At 37.9% G+C, this 13,458-nt stretch overlaps 1 long non-coding RNA gene across 2 annotated transcripts; it reads left to right on the top strand.

Annotated features, from left to right (window-relative positions):
* Window positions 1-7,220: 7,220 nt before the first annotated feature.
* Window positions 7,221-9,053, top strand: LOC137052028 (uncharacterized). 2 transcript variants are annotated; one of them, XR_010899928.1, is made up of 4 exons: window positions 7,241-7,335; window positions 7,570-7,633; window positions 7,825-7,959; window positions 8,323-9,053. It is a non-coding gene; the product is annotated as an uncharacterized lncRNA (long non-coding RNA). The 2 variants fall into 2 exon arrangements; XR_010899927.1 differs by lacking the exon at window positions 7,570-7,633 and having other exon boundaries at window positions 7,221-7,335.
* The last annotated feature ends 4,405 nt before the right edge of the window (window positions 9,054-13,458 follow it).

Here is a 13,458-nt window from a genome sequence, read left to right as displayed (position 1 = left end):
TGAATTATTATAAATGAATTTAATAAAACAAAAACAAGTCAAATGCATAAAGTACTATACATAAAAACAACTCGAAAAGGAGAAAAGTTTGAGTGCAATTTGCCGGTTGTCCTGCAGGTGACCTCATAGCTCTGTCTCCTTACGATGCGCTTAGGGAGTTACGATTACTCCAGAGCACTCGTAGATCTACGATCATTTTCAAGTGTTACTTAAGCAGTGTTGCCACAGTTACTTTGAAAAAGTAATCTGATTACTGATTACTGATTACTCCTTTAAAAAGTAACTTAGTTACTTTACAGATTACTTGATTTTAAAAGTAACTAAGTTAGATTACAAGTTACTTTATTAGTTACATTCAGGAGTTGCCGACAACACCCCTGCCGCCTCAAAATAGAAATGACAACCGTTTTTGGCAACACACTTTATTGCATTTATGCCAGAGCCTGACGGCCCCGACTTTTTTACGCCCCTTTTTTAGGCTTCTCCTTCGTTTTATATTTATTTTAATAATTAAAATGAACAATGAGATGTGCTGGTGGAAACAACATGAGACCATGATAGCTTGCGCCACTGTCGAGAAATGGCTCGCGCAGGGTTAAAGAGTCCGTTTCTTCAGTGCAGCTGCTAGAGTTATGGCCTTTTTACAACCGGTTCCTTCATTCGTTTTCTCTGAGCAGGTATCTATCGGATTGCTAAATGACCAGGAGTAACGTTAGGCCTAAATGCCTTCCGAGAGTCTTTCGAGACGTATTTAATTCTGATCACTCAAACAAACCGATTCAGAAGGTGCATGAAAGCATTTCAAACTAAACCGGACAAATGTAAATATATCTGGTTGTTTAAACCACATGTGTAAATTTTACTCCTGGCAAATAATTAAGAAATAAATGTGTGAGAGCGTGTTATGGTGTAGTCAGATAGATATGACGGTGCTACTGCTACATCGCTGCAAATGAGTAAAGCAAGCCAACGCAAATGGCCGTTAATGAAACTTTAAAATAAGTCACACAAAACACAATCATCTTCAATATAAATTAATGAGACTAATGATCTTACCAGTGCTTAGGTCGCTCTCTCTCATATTGCGATCTTTGAATTTGAAATGGGCTGCTGAATAAAATGCTAGAATCTTTTGCTTTGATGTAAACTCCGTTAAATGAGCATAGGCTATACCGCGGGAATTGAAGATCGGATTTATATTAATTTAGCTGAAGTCTAAGGTAGGCTATAAGACAACCTGCATGTCCTTTTTTTTTTTTTTTAGATTGTGTAGCCCATTTCGTTGTTTTGAGCGCCGTTGCGAGCAATAGGCTAATCTATCAGCCTGCCTCAGCTCGTCAGAAATGCCTTTGTGGTGGTATAATAACTAGCCTACTTTGTTTTTAATGTCAAAGTGGTTATATTTCGTTTCATTTCTTTATTGAGTTCATTTAGAAAAATGTTTAGAGCAATTTTTGTTTGTTAAATTAAAGTTTTAATTTTTTTATGTGACGACCCAGTGAGTTAACCGCATGTTTAATAGCCTAGTCTCTCAAACCAACTCTTGAATTGTCTTGCCTATATAAACTTTAATTTAACAAACAAAAAATTGCTCTGAACATTGTTCTAAATTAGGATAAAAAAGAAACGAAACGAAAAATAACTACTTTGACATTAAAAACAAAACTGAACTATTTTAATGGCTGCAACAATGTAAAAAGTAAAATAAATAAATAAAAAACACGGGCTCCAGCCTGACTCGGGCTGAGAATTTTGATAAGCTGTCGGTTTTTACAAAGGAAAATGACTAAAATAGTAACTCACAGTGACTTGGATAAGTAACTTTAATCTGATTACTGGTTTGGAAATAGTAACGCGTTAGATTACTCGTTACTGGAAAAAAGTAGTCAGATTAGAGTAACTGGCTAGTTACTGGCATCACTGTACTTAAGTTACAGTGCTTTTGGGAAACAGACCTTAATATTAAGGTCACTCGTACGATCGTTTTTACGATCAACTTAGGCTTACGATGCTTTTTGGAAATGCAGTACTGGGCAATCAGGGCTGGCTTTACAGCGCAAGTGATTTTATGGTGAATGTCACTAATACAATTGCTGCCCTCTGGTGGTCGTTCCGTCCTCCAGGCTTAATTACAATTTAATAGGACTGTTTAAAGCTGGCCGATTCTATTTCAGCCAGGACGCTCTGTGGTACCCATCTCACTAGGATTACCCACTCCACCAGTTTGATTACTCTCACCCTCTCGGGTAATCATGAGACTCTCATGAGTAGATTCATTTTCTCTTTATTCACTCTCCCTCCGCTCCATTCGTTTTGGGACTCATCTGGTTGGTCAAACATAAGCCTGAAGTTGACTGGGCTCTAAATAAATATAGTCATCCTTGGTTGTTATTGTCATCAGCATTCAAGCTTTAAATAATTTGGATTGGACAAATGGAAGACCACCTTCAACACCCCCATGGGACATTTTGAGTGCTTTGTTTGGTCATGCCTTGGGCTTTCTAATTCCCCGGTTGACTTGCAGGTACTCATCAATGATGTGTTCAGAGACATGGTCAACCGGTATTGTATTTGTTTACCTCAACGGCATCCTGATCTTCTCCCAGAACAAACACAACCATGTCCAACACGTCAGACAAGTGCTCCAGCGGCTGCTTGAGAATTGTTTATTCCCCAAGGTGGAGAAGTGCTAGTTTCACGCATTGCCAGTACCATTCCTGGAATTTATTCTTTCACCCAAAGGTATCCAAATAGATCCCTCCATGGTAAAAGCGGTTGCTGATTGGCTTACCGCAGATAGTCGTAGAGTGGTCCAGCGATTTCTAGGGTTTGCCAATTTGTATAGGGGGTTTACAGGACAGACTAAGAACTTGGTGAACCATTTGTCTTTCTCAGGAGGACTCAGAACAAGGACTGTCTGTTGAAAGTGTACATTTATTCCTTTCTGATGAGGAGGAGATTACAATTTGGCGCTTCTACATTCCAGTGTTGTGATTGGCTAATGGCATCAGAGGGGGCACACAGTGTGGCCCACCCTTCTTTCCCCAGTGGAACTTATTTGCATAGTATACACAATTAGAAGTCTTTAAAGTGTCTATAAAGTTTACCAATACATTTTTTTCACTTTCCAAACCACCATCCGAATACCTATGGCAATACACTAAACAAATAGACACCAAACAAGATGGAAAAAGACTGAACTGTTATGTGTTGATTAATTTCTTCATTAACAGTTGAATTTGTGTAAGATATTGCATAACAAATAGCTTTCACTGAGAATACTTATTTCTATAAATAAGTATGAAATAGAGGTGGGTATTTGGATGGATCATTGTTGTCTTTCTTTGTTTCACCTACTTGGAGTTCCAGATTAACTATGGTTGAGTATGCGCATAACTCCATCCTGGTCTTTTCTATAGGTTTGTCTCCCTTCCGGTGTATTTAGGCTACCAGAGTTAGAAGAGTTAGAGTTCATCAATAATTGATAGACTGGGAGTGCTATGGTCCAGAGGAGTGTGTCACTCATCTTGACATCAGCGTGTGGTGAAACACCGCCTCTACAGAATAATAAGCATATCTAAGCAACACACTTATGTGAATAAAACATGTTTCCTATATGTAATAGTATTGCAAAGCCCAATGTCCCGGGGATATGTGTTTTCCAGATGGGCTACCAAAACGTAAGCCCCTCGGCAGGTCAGTGAATCTCAAATAGTGAAATAATATTCCTTTCTTGATCTGCGCTGTTCACTTTCTTGACTTATTCTTATAATATTTGAAGGGCGTCCGCGCACATGTGTCTGTGTGGGCACACGGTTTGTGCTTATATCTACTGATCGGATGGGCCAAGTAATACAAAAACAATATTCCAATCAATTGCGCGTGGATGAGAAATAAATTAGTGTGTTTGTTTGATAAAGACATTTACGAGCCCTGTGATAGAGAGAATCATTTCGGTTTCCGCTTTCAAAACAATCCCTCCCTGGCTCCCTTGTGTGAACTGACAGGGGAGCTAAAGCTCATTAAATATGGAAATCTTCTCCAATCCTAGCTGTGGGTGTTTACTTCCAGGTCTCCAGTGTGGCACGCCCATCAACACCCAGCGTTCAGAAGAGAGCCTCAAAACCAGTGTAGAAAACCATTTTTTTAATAAATGAGAATCTGGTTAAATGTTGCAAAAAAAAAATTAGACTCCAAATAAGAAAATCAGAAAATATGTTTTATTGTTAAATTGAGCCAAAGACGACATATGTGTGACTCCGTCTTTGAAAATCTTAAGTAAATTTTTGTGATTTACATTATGTAAAGAACATTATGTGAACATATAACCTTGATATATTTAATGCTGAATGAGTAAGATCATGTCATTCTGAGCACAGTGGGCTACCTGCTCTTTCTGTCTCATCGCCATCATCTCTCTTTCGTTTTTCCCCAGTCTCCTTCTCTTGCCCTGTATCTTTTCTCTTTTCAAAGCTGAGCTTTGTTTTAAGCAGTCTTTTCATTTTCGTCTGTATTGGTAAAAACAAAGTTGTAAATGTAAATTTACTGGCTTCCAAGAAAACCTGGTCAAGAAAACGTTATTAGTTTTCATCCCTGATTATTAAGCGCTCTCGTGGTGTTGTGATGTCAAACATCAGTCGTTGTTCGAAGCGCCGGTTGTTGGTTGGGGCATTTGTCCCGCCTCTCCTCCACTGTAATTGGACATTGATGTTCACCCAAAGTTGAACTGTGGGCACTCATTGCGTAAAAATGGACAAAACCTGCCAGCTGTTGACGCTATTGAAAAGTGCGGCGCATCCATTAGAAACAATTGAAAACATACGCCGGGCGAGGCATGAACACCTGTTTGTACACGCCGCCTTAATAGGCTATTATTTTGCAACTTCTATTATGTACACCAGGGGCGGAGCGGGGGGGTGGCTAATGGGGCTTAAGCCCCGAATGTTTTGTCAAAAGCCCCGAATCTTTTAGTAAAAAAAAAAAAAAAAAAAAAAAAAAATCATTTTGTTTCATTTCCTCTCAGTCTTTCAGACTGGAGCGGCAAAAAATGAAACAAAAGCTCCTTTACCGTGTGTGTGCTGTGTGTGTGGCAGTCGGCAATGCGTCGCACACATAGACTGTCGCAAAATCCCCAGCTTGTTTGCCAATGCCAACTGCCAATAAAAACTAACGAAGAAGAATATACATCTTCTTCTTCGTCGTTGTCATCAGTGATTGGCGGGCTTTTGTATTTCACCGGCGTCGTCGTTAACTATAGTTAACATGGACACTACACATTTTTTTTTAAAGGAACACTAAACCTCACCGGCCAGAGAGAGATTCTGCGTCAGACGAAAGTGTTACAGGTTTGTGAATCCGCTGTTGTAACACTTGAGTTACATGACTGTATTGGTGGCTAGCTAGAGTTAACGTTAGGTTTTATGTGAGACACGACAGGTGAAAACAAAGTCAATTTTGAGATTTTGGGCCAGTTTACTGCCTTAACATGTAAGCTTTCATGTCACAATAAAAAAAAGGCAACATTACACATTTAAGGGTGTTATTTCATTATATTTTGTCACCGTGCGCCTTTAGATTTCTACCTGAAATCATCCAAAGTTACTCTAACGCGAGCTCCCGTGCCGTCTCCATTCACAGAAACATAACATGCCTGGTGTCATTATAAAGCTCTCAGTCTCACACACAGCGCTGTCTAATCCAAATATGGGCATTTCCTTTGTAGAACTCACTAACCGCGAAAGTTTGCAGCCGAAAACAACATCTGATTGGTCATGGATTCTGATGTATCAAATCTGTCAGCTAAGCACAAAGTAAACCAAACTGAACTCTAAAGATTAATAATGATGTTTACACCAAATTCCAATTTTACCTATGCAGGCTAACTTAAAAATAGTCAGATAATGGTTGCCTTTTTTATTTGCCAGGGGTTAAAATGAGTCATCCTTAACATGTTTGGTGTTTTGGATTCACTACAGCTGGAGAACAGTTAAATACCAAACAGGTTGTAGGCTCAACTGGGTGAATTATTATTTTATTTTTTTACTGAGTAACTTATTTTCCCAGATGGTATATAGATTTTTAGGCATTCTATTATCTCAAACAGCCTGAAAAATAGTGCATTTAGCTGATGTAAATGGAAAAAAATCTCCCCGGGGGAGTATACCCCCGAACCCCCTAGGTTTGGGCTAAGCCCCGAATGTTTACATCGTCTGGCTCCGCCCCTGATGTACACCTGGGAGAATTACCGAGGTCCGCACCTTGGGCACCTCAATGGTGGGTACGGCCCTGGGCCCCAGGGAAAATCAAAACTAAAACACAAACAGACAGAACATAAATCTGACATGAAGATTGCAGATCCTTTGACTGAGCGGAAATGTCACCTCTCAATGTTTCTTTGAGAGAAAACTATTGAACATCAAACAGTCTCTTTAATACAACAAATTGCACTGATTCAAGGCAGTAGAAAGGATTGTAGAAAGCAATAAGACTCATTGAAAGGAACATCTTAATCTAAGTACAAAGCTAAGAGACCTCGGATGGGTCATATAATTAAGCAGTCAATTTAATTGGAGTGTGGAAATAGACATTTTGAAATTGTGAAACCCCTAAAGACAAGGAGAAATGAGAAAAGATACAATGGACTATTCTGTAAGGACTTCTCATCAAAGTCCTCATTGATGTAATGGAAATGTTTCTTTTAATATAAATAGAATGATGGGTTCTTGCGACAAAAGTGACATAAATCGGGTTAAACAATTTGGGGTCGATTTAAAATGTATATTATATTTATATTTATAAATGTATAAACCCATATTAAATATGCGTCATCAGATGTGAGATGCAAGTGCACCTTTTGCACGGCACCCCTGCTCACGTCAGACCCCGATTGGGAAATGCTGGTATAGACTCAGCTCCCAACCCAACTTTGAGAATGGATTAACAGCGTTATTTTTTTTAATCGCCCGATAAGAGTCTCACGTTAACGCAGCATGTTAACGGCAATAACGGCCCACCATTAATATATATATATATATATATATATATATATATATATATATATATATATATATATATATATATATATATATATATATATATATATATATATATATATATATATATATATATATATATGTTGGGTGCTGCCCCTTTAAGGATGTTGTTTTAAGGACGTCAGCTCATGTTGATCGCTGAGGAAAAGGCGCAAAAAAAAAAAAAAAAAAACTGAACTGAGTGAGAGCTGAGCTGAGCTAGAAAGTCATGTTGATCTCAAAATGCAGATTTGAATTCTTAATCCCAGATAAAACTATAATCTAACTTTATATTCCCAGCGTGGTGAGTAATGTTTTGTTGTTTAAGTATGTGATGGTTTGTTTATCACTCTGTAGATCGCTATTAGCGATTAGCGCCTAAAGTTATACATTTGCTTTATTGGTGTAGACATTTACTGTCATATTGCTTGTTACATATGTTGCATTTAGTTGATTAACAAAGCTGATGTTACAACAGAAACGTATTTGGTGAAGTGAACATTACCAGTTGTTAATTGTGAATTATTTTGTGTTGCAGTTTGACCACACACACACATAAATACTCAAGTAAACTACAATAATAACGACCAAATTTGTACAGTGTGAGTAGTGCACTAGAGGAATAAAAGTCAAAAAACAATATCCAGATTAATGTTATCATTTCATGGGTAACAATATATATATATATATATATATATATATATATATATATATATATATATATATATATATATATATATATATATATATATATATATATATATATATTTTTTTTTTTTTTTTAATCTTTCAGCTCAGTATAAGAGCTACCGTCCCTATAAATCTAGGGCCAGCTTCCCAGTCTCAAATACTGCTGAACAGGAGGAAAGTGCCTGCTATATTTAACCCACATGGCATGCTTTGAAACATCAGGAATGCAGAGAGAGAGGTAAGGAGCAAGGGAGAAAGTGAAAAAATGGCAGAGATCCAACCTTTTGTCATAGGAGTCATTATATGGATGGATTGTTTTATATTTGCAATTTACTCAAGCTCCTTCAGAAGTTCGGAGGAGTTTCTTAATAGAAGCAAATTGCCCTGCTGCTTGATACTCCTGTATGTGCGATCAAATTCTGCAAAATTGTAGATTAACCTGGTCTTTCTCTCAATGATAACTTTAGAGCAACAAGCCACTGGACATTTTTACAGTAGATTCATCTGTAATTTCTATTGATGATGTCCAAACAGAAAATTATTTATTCAGAATAGATAAAGAAAAGGTATTATATTATATTATTATTTCATATGGGCGCAGTTGTCCAGGGAGGTGAATGATGCTTCGCTGCATGTGGAGGGGGTGCTGGTATCCTGCGGATTGGCCTTCACTGTTGAGGACACCACGAGCCCCACTTCCAAATCAAGATCCAGCCCAGTACCACCATGCTGCGAGAATTGACAGTACGTGCAGACCGCAGATGGCAAGAACACTTCGGCCACGATGTCAGAGCCCACACCAGAAGGAGCAATGGGCTCCAAATCCATTACCGCCAAGACCTCCAGTGGTCACCAAGGTGATGTCGCACATCCCTACACCTTGGCTCCTCCCTACTGCGACACCACCATTAAGCACATTCCGGGCTGGGTCTCCATCCGCACAAACCTGTTCAAGGCCATCCCATGGATGCTTCCACCTTTCTCGCCTCCTTGGACTTTTCTTTTTGACCTCCTCCTGGTCGTCCATCCCCTCCAAAGCCACCTCCTGCCTGTTTGTGACTTCCCTTCACTACCTCCTTATACTCCCAGCATTCTCTTTACATCGTGTTCAATTTGTTTTGGCTTTCATTCATCACATAGGTTCCTTTGTTCTAAATTCCCGCCACTCATCAGTCACCATGGATGGACACTAACACTGTTCACTGTGTTGTCTTTGTGTTAATCATCCCTGTGTATTTAGTTCCCGCATGTGTTCATTTCATGGGCTGGTATTGTCTGTGCTCATTAATTGCTTGTAGGCTATGTTTAACTGTATGTTAATATATAACATTTTTGTTTTGATTGCATCTAATGTTCTCCTCATTTGTAAGTCGCTTTGGATGAAAGCATCTAAAAAAATTATTTTTCAGCCTGGATAAAGCTAATGCGTGCAATTACACGTCTCAGAACACGTTTCTGTTTCTACAACTGGAGCTTCTAATTTAGCTGCAATGACACTATGACTTTACTAATCAACAACTGGCTCTTTCATTTAGAAGGTGGGGCTTATTCACCATATTGGGCGTTAAACTTTCTCCCATTCATATCTAATCCCAGTTCATAAAGTCTTTATTAAAGGTGCCCTAGAATGAAAAATTGAATTAACCTTGCCATAGTGAAATATTAAGAGTTCAGTACATGGACATCCAATACTGTGAGTCTCAAACACTGTTGCCTCCTACTTCTTATGTAAATCTCATGCATGAAAAACACCCCGGAAAAATAAGTGATTCTCAACATAATGCCACCAGTGATTCAACCGCTGGGGATCATTAATATGTACGCCCTCAAATTTGCATATGTCCAAACATGTTCATTGTCAGGCGGAACTGACGGAGCCGAATCATCGGGACTGCAGGTAAACAAGGGACACTCGAGGATAGCGAAAACGGAAGCTCTCATGGACACAAATCAAGTCATGTTCCAGGCTGTGCAGGGGACGTGAGGACTTTTCATATCCTTCCCACAGATAAAAAATGTCAACAGTCATGGTTGATGTTTATTATAATCGGATACCACAACAATTGAATTCAAAATTGTTAGTTTATTCGGCCCATTTCAAGCAAGCTTCGCTCAGCTTCTTAAACTGAAGAAAGAGGCAACTAAATTACTGCTAGCAGTAAGTAGCGATTTTTTCACTTATTGACTGTTTAGAGAATTTCTGATTAAAATGAAAGTTTCTTAGAGAGACAGCATTGTCTAGATAATGCAAGATGCAAGTACAGTAACAATAAGAAACACCAAGTACCATACAAAACTAAATAGTGTGTCTAATGACAGAGGGTAATATTATTTTGTATTAAAAAATACAACCGTAGATACGTTGCTTACAAATCATTCACTCGATCCTTCTAGCAAATGTCACCTTTTCCACCATATAAGTTAAAATGATAGTTCTTTTAATCTTATCGTTTAATAATTTAAACGATAGTTGGCTTGACAAGGCTATTCATTTTGTAAAAATGTATATTTATATTTTGGAGAACTGAAGTAGGCCTATGTTTTCACATGCTTGTATTTCAGAGTACATCACAGTCACTGCGTAGCCTACACTGAAAAAAATGACTTTGTGGTATGGTAAAATCTATTACATTAATTCATGTAATTATTACATTGTAAAATTAAGTTTAAGTTGGAACTATATATCTTAAGTAAAATGTACACAGTCTATTCATGTAATAACTTAACTGAGAAAAAAGAGTAAATTTTATCATATATTTACAAATAATATTTAATGTTTTATAGTCACAGCACATTCACCTAAAATAGTAAGTAAATTTTACTCTGAAAAGCAAAGTGCATTTGAAAATGCGCACAGATTTTTCGCAAAGATCCAACTTCAGTGGTGGCAGAGACGGTCATTTTGGGATGTTGCTTTTATGTGGCTGACTTATTCTCAATAAGTTTTAACTTTTTACTGAACGTGAGTTTTAATCACAATAACGGTGGCCAACGCTACATAAGTTCTTATTGAGAATTAATAGAGTTTTTTTATGTCACCATTATGGTGATTAGTGTTTTCTTTAGTTGGGCAGTTTGGCGACTTTTTAATGTTAGTGTTTCTCTCACTGCTGTGACTGAGTTTGCTATGGCAAGAAAAGCAGAGAAAACATGATCAGATGCTTTTGGCCGCTTGATGATCAGAATATGATCATTGTGTAGTGGCTTAATTCACCAATCTTATACGTGAATATGAGCAATATACTATTAACCTTGTTTTATTCTAGAAAAGATCCAGCACAGTTTTAACCAGAAAAGTTGAATACATTTTATAACAGACTGTACACTAAGCACTTTGAACATCTGCAAGCTTTTCTCACACACAGATATCAAGATTCAGCCTAAGAATCTCATCAATGGTGACATGCTTCATGCCACAATGCATTCTGGGAGCATCATGCAAAACTAAGAAATATCAGCAATATTCACTTGGGTTTGTAATTGGATGCAATGGTAATCTGAGTGAAAGTTACAATCTATAGATGAGTATTGCCAGTGCAATTTACTTGTGTATTTTACATAAAAAATAAGTGGTTCTAGTAAGTAAATATTACTTAGAATAGCCCGAGTAAATATTACAAGCACTTTCTGTGTGGAAAAAGTTGCCTAGCTTTTTTTAAGTAAATGTCACTCCAAATTTTTTTCAGTGTACATTGTGACTAACGTTATATAAACATGCAATATCATTAACAAAAAAAGACGAGTCTAAAATATAGTTTTAAAATTAAAAACTTTAACAAAAACCAATGGTTTTGGTTTTGTCGGAGGGAAAGACGAGCGTTCGTGCTTACGGTTGCCAGATTTCAGTAATTTAAATCCCCCAATCAGAGCTTTTCTGTGAAAACATGTATACTGTCCGGTGTTTTACCTAAACATGTACAATCTGGCAACCATATGCACGCAAGCTCTCTCTCGCACGGATGATCTGAAAACACAAATGAACAAGTCGGCTACATTTTAACAATCTCTGTTTGAGATGTTCTGCTTAAAGTGTCATTCAGTTGGTCTGTGTTCTGTCAGGATATTCAGGAGTCACGAGCCGCTTCGCTGAACAACTGAACTGCTGTTGTGAGCTGCTGAAATAAGCCAATCAAAGCAGAGCTCAACATTAATATTCATGACTCTTCCAAATAGGGCAAAAACAGAGAATTACATCCTAGGGACAATTTATAGGGTTGTAAATGGACCTGTAAAACTGTATCTGGACAATTTTTGCCCTTAAATAAGCCACATACCCTCTATGTAGATATCAGAGAACAATTTAACATATTGTTTCAACTCATTCTTGGGCACCTTTAAAATAATTTTGTTCATTGTTCATGTTAGTTCACAGTGCTTTAACAAATGTTATCATATGATAAATATATTAGTGAATGTTGAATTTAACATGAACTAACAATGTATAATATGTCCTGTATTAATATTGGTTAATATTAGTTAAAGCAGCACTTCCAGAGCCTTGTGTCATCTCAGCAGACCTTCAAGAGCCCGGTGTCGTCTCAGCAGACTTTCCAGAGCCTCTTGTTGTCTCAGCAGACCTTCCAGAGCCTGGTGTCGCAGTTACATTACAGGACTGCAGCTTTAACTAATGTAGAAACCTCTTAACCCACACTGTTGCACGGCCGGGGGGCTTGTGGGAAGTGGGTGTGTTTGTACTTTTATTTACTTTTGTGTTATACAAAATATTTACTGGACATTTAAACGTCAAGATAATAAACACAGTTCTCATCTTTCATCTCCTATCATGTGGATCATATCGGAAGAATCTAAGAAACACAGTATACAGGTCAGTGTAAAGGTCCACTCTTCAAAATGCATCCCATTTTGGAAAGATAGGCGAAAAAAAATCCTCCTTTGTTTGAATGAGCTTTTTGAGTTAGAGTAATCAATGTCCATTTTCAATGAAATATCATTTTTAATCAGTATTCATGTGATTCCCCCCTGTACTTTGGACTATTCCTCTCAAGTTGAGTCCTCCCAGGTCTCTCTGCTTCAATCACAGGCTTTCTGATGACTCCTTATAAGCACATTACTGGCTAATTTTTATTTTGGATAAAAGCACTCAATACCTAGCCAATGCCTTGCCAACAAGGGCTTGATTGATAGATGTAGTAACCAATCAAAAAGGCATCATCAAAAGGCATAATGTAAGCATTATTGGTGAATACTACTCCTGATTACGTTTCCATGACACAAAGCCATTACTCAATATGCGTTCTTGTCGTCATTAGCCGCTGCCCAAGCACTGTTCCAGTTCAAGCAGGCAACAGTTCAAATCCCTGGATGTGTCCTTGAGCCACCCCTTTTGTCGAGAATGCATTGAGAGGAGACTTGTGGACTTCAAACAGACCGGTATCCCAGACTGCATCTCGTTACAACCAGCAAGTGTCAATAGCGGATGAAAAACCATGCGTAATTTAAAAATACTACTGTTAATGTATCACAAAATGTAGTTGTTGAAGTTGCACCACCACCATTGTGCATTCTGGTGGTGGTGGTGTAATGGTGTGGGGGATGTTTTCTTGGCACACTTTAGAGCTGTACACATTTTCATTTAAATGCCACGGCCTACTTGAGCATTGTTTCTGACCATATCCATCCCTTTATGACCACCATGTACCCATCCTCTGATAGCTACTTCCAGTAGGATAATGCACCATGTCACAAAGCTTGAATCATTTCAAACTGGTTTCTTGAA

This window comes from Pseudorasbora parva, chromosome 2, assembly GCF_024679245.1.
Source record: "Pseudorasbora parva isolate DD20220531a chromosome 2, ASM2467924v1, whole genome shotgun sequence".
NCBI classification, from domain to species: Eukaryota; Metazoa; Chordata; class Actinopteri; order Cypriniformes; family Gobionidae; genus Pseudorasbora; species Pseudorasbora parva.
Note: the sequence above shows the minus strand (reverse complement) of the source record. Positions and strands in the feature narration are given on the sequence as shown.